Here is a 9,926-nt window from a genome sequence, read left to right as displayed (position 1 = left end):
CCCTCGCATTGCCTCTGCGTGTCGGTGTTTTTCCAGCAGAGGCCGCAACGCGGCATGGTGGTAGCACTGTTATTGCTAACCCGATAGGTTCTCGCTATCCAATAAAACATGAGTTTGCAAGTAACGAAGGCGCTGTTCTAGCAATAATATTAAGCGGTGCTATCATTCGCATGAAAACAACAGCACGTGACCACATCCTGGTATCCTACCTCCGCCACTTGCGTTCAATACGTACATATTTCAGCGTCCATCACTTTTTTTTTACAGACATGGTGTAATAGGAGATGTTGGAGCCTTGAGTTTGCACCAAATATTTCTTATCGCTTGGCGAATAAAAAATTATCACAAAATGTGGCGGAAAACACTAGATAGAATCAGACAGCATCAACCCAAAGTTCTGCGCAGAAGCCCAGGAAGCCAAAGACAGTTATACAAAAACTCACAGAAGAAAAACATGTACAGTTGCATAAATAAAGGCAAGTACGTGGAATTGTCCGAGAACCCGTACAGGAGTTCGCAGTTTTGCAGAAGAGTGGATGAAAACGCAAGTGAACAACCTACCATACTACATAACTGCTTAGAAACATAAACAATCTTAAACTTACGTGACAAATAATATCACTTTTTATCGGGAGCGCCTTCGTCCGACTGGAAAGTAAGCAAAAGTATCCCGCATCCCAAGAAAGGCCCGGCACCTGCAATTAAAAAACGCCGGCCCATATCGTAAAGCCGCCATTGGTTAAAAGTAGTAGAGCACATAATTTATTCCCACACAGTAAATTCTTCATCAATTCAGCTTTCTTTATCCTAAGGAGGCTAGGCTAAAGGAAGCTCAATCGATTATAGATTTACTGTATGGGAATAAAGGGGATAGTTTTCAGAGGGGCGTCTGTTGTAACACACAGCTGACCCTTTTCATCCATAACATCAGCTCCAGCCTATATATACCAACATCCCAGTTGATGACCTGTTGTTCCTTGGCTTTGAAAAAGCACTTATTCAAGTCCTTCACAAACGTCTCGTCTTCAAACATTGCTGTCTAACTTGAAACCATCTTGCTATTGACTGGATGAAAGTGTTCTTAACTAATCGTCAGCAATTTCTTTTTGCTAGTGATAATTCATCTCTCCTATTTCCAGTTCTTTCGGGTGTATCACAGGCAACAGTGCTCGGTCCTCTTTTCTTGATTTAAATAAATCACTCACCTTATTCCTTCATATCCAAAATCCCCGTATTCGTGGACGACTGCGTTCTTTATTGTTCTATACACGACAGTTCGCGCCTATCAGTCTGAGTTAAACCCTATCCAAACCTGGTGTTGAAAATGCGTAATGTGCTTAAACGTTAAAAATTCCAGACCTGTTTCTTTTTATCGCCGGCAGCACTACCAGTCGCAGAAGTGTACAGTGAATAACTCTGACGTCCCTTGTCTCGAAGCTTTCAAGTATCTCGCACTAACCTCACGTATGATTTGTCTTGGTCATCTCATGTACCAAACGTAACGAATGGAGCTAACCGTCTTCTTGGCTACTTACGCCGTAACTTAAGCCTCGCCCTCCATCTATTAAACTCATAACCAATTCAACTATAATTTGCCTAATTTACACTACGCCTGTGCTATCCGGGACCCGTACAAATCTAACCAGGTTAACATGATGAGGCCGTTCAAAATTCTGCAGTTAGATTTGTTTGCCCAGATCATTCTTACTTCACCAGTGTTTCTGCTCTTAAATCCAGGGCTAACCTCATATCATCAGCCTTGCGGCGTAAGGTTTCTCGCCGTTTTTTTATATCGTAAGTTCTACTACGCGTATCTTACCATTTCCCGTATCATTCCTTCCAAACCGCCTTTCTTCACGCGTCAGTCACCACAAAGCCGTCTATCCCCCTTGAGCCACACATCCACCCTTAATAATTATTTGTCCACACAGCAAGAGACTGGAATTGTGCGTACTGGCGCTCTGCACACTACTGACCCCAGCAAGTTACATCATTTGAGAATGTAAGGTATTTCAAAAAATATACCTGTAGTATGGATGCGTTTTCTCATAAATATTTTAGAGACATGCGGGTTAATCTGCAACCGCGCTGTCGGCCATGGCCCATAGACCAATAATTATCCTTTGTTTTCAACGTGTATGGCCATCGATCTAATAGCATTAAATCTGCTCTCGCTGCTGGCCTTGCAGTTTCCTGTCTCAGACACTAGAGAAAGAGGTGGAGAACATTTTCTTTATGAGATGTTACACGTGGAAGCTCTTCGTTACTGCGGTTTGATGGATGCGTTTCTTGTGCGTATCATGAAGCCACTTTTCTCTCCGCAAGCGGAAACCTTTGACACTGCGGCTGGCTACCGAAGGAGACTGTATATACAAAACGTTGTGCGCTATCGCTTTTGCATATATGCGGATCCTTCACAAGGGGCGTCTCAAAGGGGTGACATGTTAAATAATAAGCAACAGTAATACTGAACGCAACTTCATAACTCAAACTGTTGCCCTCTGTAAGTAAGCGCCTATTCTCGAACTTCGGAATGTTTCTATGCCAAAGGCTGCGAGAAAATTCCTGAAAATTAGATGTAGGATTATTTTTTGACATTCAACATGTGCGAACAAACCTATAGGTGGCGAATGATTAAGGCGTACGTTATACCTTGGGACAGGGTGGTCGTTAAGGAAGCCCTCTTTGATATTCCCGAATGTTGCAGGCAAAATGTCAACGTCCCTGTGCCAGTCAACGAGTACTTGCTCTTTCCAGCTATTTAAAACATGGAATTAGTATGCGTTGGATTTCCTAAAGCTGACATTACTGTGGGCATAGCTACCTATGCAGATGATATTGATCTGTGAATAAGCGGCTCTACGCACCTTGGTCTGGGGCTTCGTGCAAGCTTGCAAAGAGTTATCAACACAACTTTGGAGCACTTGTTGGGCGAAGTTGGCCGGTAGATATCACCTGCCAAGCCGGCTGCAACAGTATTTGTTCCTAAACAACGCGTTCGTCGAACAATGAGCCGACTGTAACTTGACGAGACGCCGACGAGCTTCGTGCGACAACATTGTTATTTGGGCTTAATTGTGGATAATCACATCTCTTGGCGTCCTGCCGTTAACTTTGTACAAGGCAAATCACACACCCTCGTTAAGTAAGTGGCCACCTTGAATGCTAGAGGTACAGGCTGCGACCAAACAACCACTCTGCACGTATACCAGTCATCTGTACTCTCAATCGTGATGCACGCGTTACGATTCCTAAATGTGTCGCTTAGTTGGGAGGCCCAAATTGAAGCAGATCATCGCGTTGCCCTCCATCTAATGGTTGGATTACCTCATGGGGAGTAATCTGTTGCATTAATCTGTGAAGTGCATCAGTTACCCCTGAGGCTGCAAGCAGACCAGACAGCTCTAAATCATATTGAGCTTTGCTCCTCGATCGTCTGATATACTGTCCGCTATCTCACATGGTAAAGATGGCGGCATTATATATGCACATTGCTTGCAGTTAGGATCATGCCGCTTCAGTTACGCCCCCGCCTCCGAAAGATATCACCAAACACATTCCCCATTTATCTCCCTATCCCTGACATACACGAAGAGCCTCATGTGCCTATTTCGGCAATATTCCAATTGGCTCAGTCACCCGTGATCAGAAAATTTCCAGTTTATCATCAAGTATTAACAGATCCATCGGTAAACAGCGATGGCCAAGGCGCCTCTGCAGCTTTTTTCTTCCCTTCGACTCAGGTACGACGTATGTTTCACATACGCCCTGCAGTCTCATCAACAGCTGCAGAGCTAGTAGCGATTAATGCTGCACTGAAATACGTGCAACAATTTTACGGCGACGGTGTCTGCCGTAAAATTTCGTGCGAGCTTGATGGCTCTCGTCTGCAGATACGTGGCCACCTGCTCAAGCAGCATCCAAACCAACGCGCCGCAAATGGAACGTTCTCGCCCCGTGTCCGCGGTCGAGGCTTGCCTCGTTCGACGCTAGTGCGCAACCACTCAAGGTAAGGGTTGGATGTGCGAACGTGTGAGAACGTTTATGCCGACAAGTACGTGTGACCGGTTCATCGTGTACGTCTTGTGGCTGCTGCGAGACACTTCAACAGCTTACAAAGGAGTGTCCCACAGTCATTGCGCAGCTCAATTCGTTAGTGACGGACTGTCATCACACTGGACTACGGCGTACGACACTCGACGAACGTTTGTACCCAAATGGTTGTGCGTCTCGCCGCGATCAGGCTCATCGCGCTCTCCTTACTTTTTTAGAAGTAACCAAGGGCGCTATAACGTAAAACTATTCCAAACTTTTCTATTCCAATTCTGCTATCAGCCCTCCACGATTGGTCAAAAACTTTTTTCGACCACGCCCACTTCACCTGTCTGTCACACGACGTCGCGAAAACCGCGATACCTCCCCATCTGATCTGATGTGTACACACTGATTATGCATGATTTGATAGAAAAAAGAAAAACAGTTATTTCTGATTCGACCCCTTTTCGCCATTAGCCCTCGGCTATTGGTAAAACATTTTAGGGCTGCACCCACTTCACCTGCCTGTAACACGACGTCACAAAACCGCACAGACTCACCGCGTCAAAGTGACGTGTACGCGATAAAGATGCATTAATATGCCGAACAAAACTGATTTTTTTCGGAATAGCCGCAGGCTGCCCCGTTCCGAAAGGAATAAAAGATCGCTGCCGCCGATCGCTGAGACGCTGGCTAGTCGCACCTGCCGGAGATCATGGGTGTATTTGCGTAGAATAAAACTTTTTCGTGGCCGTGTAACGTTTTCGAGCCATTTCGGCACGTTTACCACCTCATTCTGCCAACTCTTCTTTGCTGAGGGTCCATTTTAGCGTCATTCTTGAGCTTCCGTTGCATGCCGCCGTGATTTTCGACCAGCCACCACAAGCTAAGTACGGGAAAGCCGACCAATCGCAGGCGCCGGCACCACCCTCTTCATCCGGTTATCGATTTTCAGTGCACTGGCTCTGCCCCAGCGAATCCTTCTCTACTTGAGCGTTCTCCTCGCCTCTTGTCAGCCAATTAGATACGACAAGCCGCTGAGTGTAGGCAATGTCATTCGTTTTTCAAGCAAACAAAAGTGACCTCCTATGAACGAGGAGAGCGTTTGATTGGTTTGTTCAGACGGGACAGCATAACTCTGTGGGTGACCGCCCGGTGGTTGCGTCGGTGGTTACGCAAATTTGACGTCAGGAGATTGGAATAGAAACATATTGGAATAGTTTTACGTTATAGCGCCCCAAGTTAGGTTCGCGTTTGTAGGTTATTTCTGTTTTCAAATGACAAGAACTCGGACCCCATTTCTTCAACGCGTATTTTAACATTCTATAGTAACGTGACCTGCAGTGACCGGCCCTAATGTGCGTGACTTCTACTGTGTCTGTTGTGCTTTGGCATTCTTTGACATTTGTCACCTTGCCCTTTCTTTCATCGTTCTTTACTCTTTCCTCCCGTCCTTCTTATCTGCCATTTATATGTTTCTCTCTCCTCCTTTCTGAAGAGGATGCGGGCGTTGAGCCGATTCTGGTGGCCAGTTGCCAGCCTGCTCCTCACTTTCCCTATCCTGTCAAGTGTATATATGCTTTCGAATCAAATAATAATAATAATAATAATAATAATAATAATAATAATAATAATAATAATAATAATAATAATAATAATAATAATAATAATAACGTAACCATTAAATAACGCGACACCAGGAGTACGCGTGAGAAAGGAAAACGTTTCCAACGATCGACTGAAATAACAGCAGACGGCAAAACCTGATTGTAGAAGTGGGGTTCCTGGCTGTATCCGCGCACTAATTTTTGTCAACGCCTCCCGTTAATAATAGACGCCGTTTTCCTAAGAAATATTGATTTGTTTCTAGTTAACAAATTTCTTGTATTCGCATAATCACCGTAATTTTGCTAATTCATACTCAATTTATAAATGATAAATGAAACCCTTTCTGCACCGCTGACGAGCAAAACTACTCTCAACTTTTACAGATGTCCATTACATCCGCCAATTTGCTTCTAGTTGTAGTTCTTGGCAGTGTGTCGGAACGAAACGAAAGCAAACGCGAAAAACGAAAAGAAAGGTGATATTTTTTACCGGAACGAAAACGTAACCGAAACGTCACTGATGATTTTGTTTCGGAGTGAAACCGAAATATATATATATATATATATATATATATATATATATATATATATATATATATATATATATATATATATATATATATATATATATATATATATATATATTCGGTTCAGCTTGAAAGTTGGCAATCCGAGGCCAAACCGACGTCTGGAAATGTCAGCATTAGCGCGCATCTCAGGGCTCCGCCTTATAGCCCGTATCTCAGGAATAGCACAGAAGACGGGGATAGTGCGAGCAATAGCCGGTAGTGCGCAGCACTAATCTGAGCCTGCCGCTAGATGCACTAGCAGGTCGGCATAGTAGCAAAACCCAGGGCTTGCGCGCCGGAGAAGGTATTGTTTCGTTTTCTACGGGTACAACACCTTGCGGTAGCTTTATCGTTCGTTTGGGTTCGTTTTATCGGAACAACGGCCTCGCATTTCGGTGAGTACACGTGATGACGAGCTACTTCTGCGATCATGCTCAATGCCTTGACTCAAGGTACCGAGCATGACTTCAAAATACATAATTCAATTACTGAGAACAATGAATACAATGTCTTTATTGTTACTCTGCTTCGAAAATGTTTGCATGCAGACAAAAACCATTATGAACCGTTACGGATCTTCTTTCTCTCTTTCTTTTTGTTCCGGAGCAGAACTGGAACGGTATTTTTTTTTCAATGCAACGAAAACAACAGCAGAATGAAAAACAGTTCGTTCCGACACCCTGGTTTTTGGCACTGGATCGGCCGCGTGTATTCTTTTTTTCTTGTTTTCTGGTGCTTGAACGCTGGCATTTGAAACGCGGCTTGCCTGTGCGCCACATTTTAGGGAATCTTGCTACAACTTTTGTCATTTCCTGCGGTCTGGAAAGGGTTAACCTAAGGTACAAATTGTATATTAGGAATTGTTGCGGGTGATCTCACAAGGCAGCTTCACTTAAAGCAATTTTTGAAGGTGATGCCAGTTTTGAGGTATGCGTTCCCAAAATGTGCCAAGAAATACATTGCTTCTGCAGTTATTTTTTAGCTTTACTGGCATAAAAACACGATTTATTAAAAAAGTAAGTGAAACTACCGTATATTTTATCGCAAATTTGACGGCGCTCACCTCAAAACTGGTGCTAGTTTCATAACTCGTTGCAAGTGCGTATACTAGCTGCTAAACACGAGGTTGCGGGATCAAATCCCAGCCACGGCAGCCGCATTTCGACGGGTGCAAAATGCGAAGACGCCCGTGTACTCAGATTTAGGTGCAGGTTAAAGAACCCCAGGTTGTCCAAATTTCCTGAGTCTCCCACTATGGCGTGCTTCATGAAGAGGTCGTGGTTTTGGTACGTAAAATCCCATAATTTAATTTTTTTTTAAGTGCATATACGTTGCTTGAAGATTAATTGCCTTCAATTCGTAAATCGCAATATCTGCTCTAAAGCGATCAGTTGCAAAGTTTGTTAGTAAAATCTGCTTAATTATTCAATTGTGCATTTTGATTCACTGTACAAACTAATATCAGCCTCTTCTAGTAAACCAGATCATGAGTAGATTTTTTTTGCTATATGCCACATGAGGTGTTTACAAACTATGTTAACGTTACAAAAGTCGCCTGTACATTCGTTGAACGCAGTAAATGTACCTATTTCATCGGAGTCATCGCTGCTCTCGTCGTTAGGCAGGTGAAACGCACAGCGTCGAGACAGCGCTCACATTTTTCCCGTGGAGGAAGTTTAAAACAGGTGTTTCAGTCTACGACTCGTTGCCGCCGTGTACTGTCGCTCACCCGGGCAGGGCAGCTGCGAACTATGTTAACCTCTGGCGGCACTCGTACAGTGCGCGACTTCGTGCGATATGCACAGCGCATTGACACACATGGTTGAAGTGCGTCGCGTGAGCCACGGGCACGACTTATACACCTTCGTCCGGAACGAGTCAAAACGCAAACTGCGCAAAGCGAAGACGCTTCCTACGGAAAAGATCCTGGTTTCGGGCAAGTACGAAGGACCACGTGACGTGACAGTGTGACGTGCCTGCTCAAAGGACATCGCCCCCTTCGCTCGCTGGACGGAGTATAACGAAAAGGTGAGCTGAGTTATGTTGCCAGTGAACTCTGAATTTTAGTTGCGTCAAAGGCTTCTAGCTTCTAGCAGCCCCTCCCTCCCACACCCTTAAACAAAGAATAAGCTAAATAAATAAATTGAAATAAATAATTTAGATAAAGCATAATAATTTAAGGCACCTTGGTAAATTACACTTTTGTGAGTGCAAATAGGCGACGGTAACTATGAAGGAATGTCTGGGACATAAGTAAAACATGCAAAAAACGAAATAGGATGGTGAAAACCACCCGAATTTTCCTACACCGGCTTCTCGTGACGAGGCTAATTTACTGACAGCCTGCATCGGGCGATTAATTGTTCAGTGTGCTTAACAAATGACATTGTATTCGAAGGTAAGCTAGCCTCAACCTGGCAGCCATTTCTTTTAGCTTTTCCTGTAAAAGAAGCATCAAAAAGGAGGATGGGACGAATATTAAACGATGCCATGCTAAGTCATCGTTGCCATGATTTCGCTACGTAATTTGCGAAAACAGGAAGCTAGGTATTTCTTTCCTCCGCTAAGAATGAACCTACGCACGCCGAAGAAATGCAAATTCATTGTTATTATATTACTCTTCGTTCTTGTTTTTTCTTGTAAATTACTTGTCCAGTATCACATATTCCTCGTAAATGGCCACAGCCATTCTCCATATAGTGTACACAAAAAATCATCAAAGTGTGTCAATGTCCTTCTTTCGCCATGACAGAACACATGACTCCTAGAAAGTGGCTGATTTTCTATCCCACTGCCTCCTTATAGCACTTACTCGCCGCGCAAACCGCACAGAGCTTGGCGAGCTATAGGAATATGTAACTGAGAAAAGGTTGGTGCCACTACCGCCATGCCCTTGTACTTCACTGCATGCAGGCCGTCGGCAACGTCTTCCAAATCAAACTTACTGCTGCACTTCTCTGATCATCTCTGTCGCTCTCCCTTTCTTTCTTTTATTTGTGCACCCATTATTTAATGCGCACCGGAGAACACCTCGGCGCTTTCACGTGGGAACAAAAGTGAACATTCCTTTTGGCACGTTCGCTTGAAATCATTAGGCAGTCGCACTTCGTACAACGAACGCGACGTAACCTACGGGGAAGCTATAGTCTCCCGCGGCGTTATCATGCACCTGCGCTCAGCAATTCTTCCAGCGTCTAGCGAGTGGTAAATCCCAGGGGTAAACATTTTCCTCAAGCCCGTTGGTTCTGTCGGCGCCTTCGAGGAAACACTTTCCGTCTGGGTCAACAACCATATACGCTCCTTCTACAGAGATTGCACGTGGGTTTGTTGTACATGCAGCAAAAGATCCACCGAGTGAATTGCTCCTGCAAAAACAGGGCTGCTCCTCAAGTGCAGTAGCTGCCCGGTAACAGCACCATATAGCGTTAGGCACTTCTCTGTTGTTCATTCTCGTTTACTTTTCTTTTATTCCCCGCTGAGAGCTTCTGTTTTGTCGCAGTAGACCTGATAAGAGCCAGCCATGGGCCATATTAGGACGCGCCGTCTACCTGGCTCTTGGGGGTTATGGCACCGAACGGAATAACGTGCATTTTACAGAGTTGTCACCATATACTACTGACTTTTCATTGTACCTCGCATGAACAACACCAGGTGCAGTGAAACATTGCAACGCATCGCGCATGCGTGCACCCGAAATCCCGCCCTCAGTGCACTC

The sequence above is a fragment of the Dermacentor albipictus genome, chromosome 6, assembly GCF_038994185.2.
Source record: "Dermacentor albipictus isolate Rhodes 1998 colony chromosome 6, USDA_Dalb.pri_finalv2, whole genome shotgun sequence".
Taxonomy (NCBI): domain Eukaryota; kingdom Metazoa; phylum Arthropoda; class Arachnida; order Ixodida; family Ixodidae; genus Dermacentor; species Dermacentor albipictus.
This window is presented reverse-complemented; position numbering follows the sequence as displayed.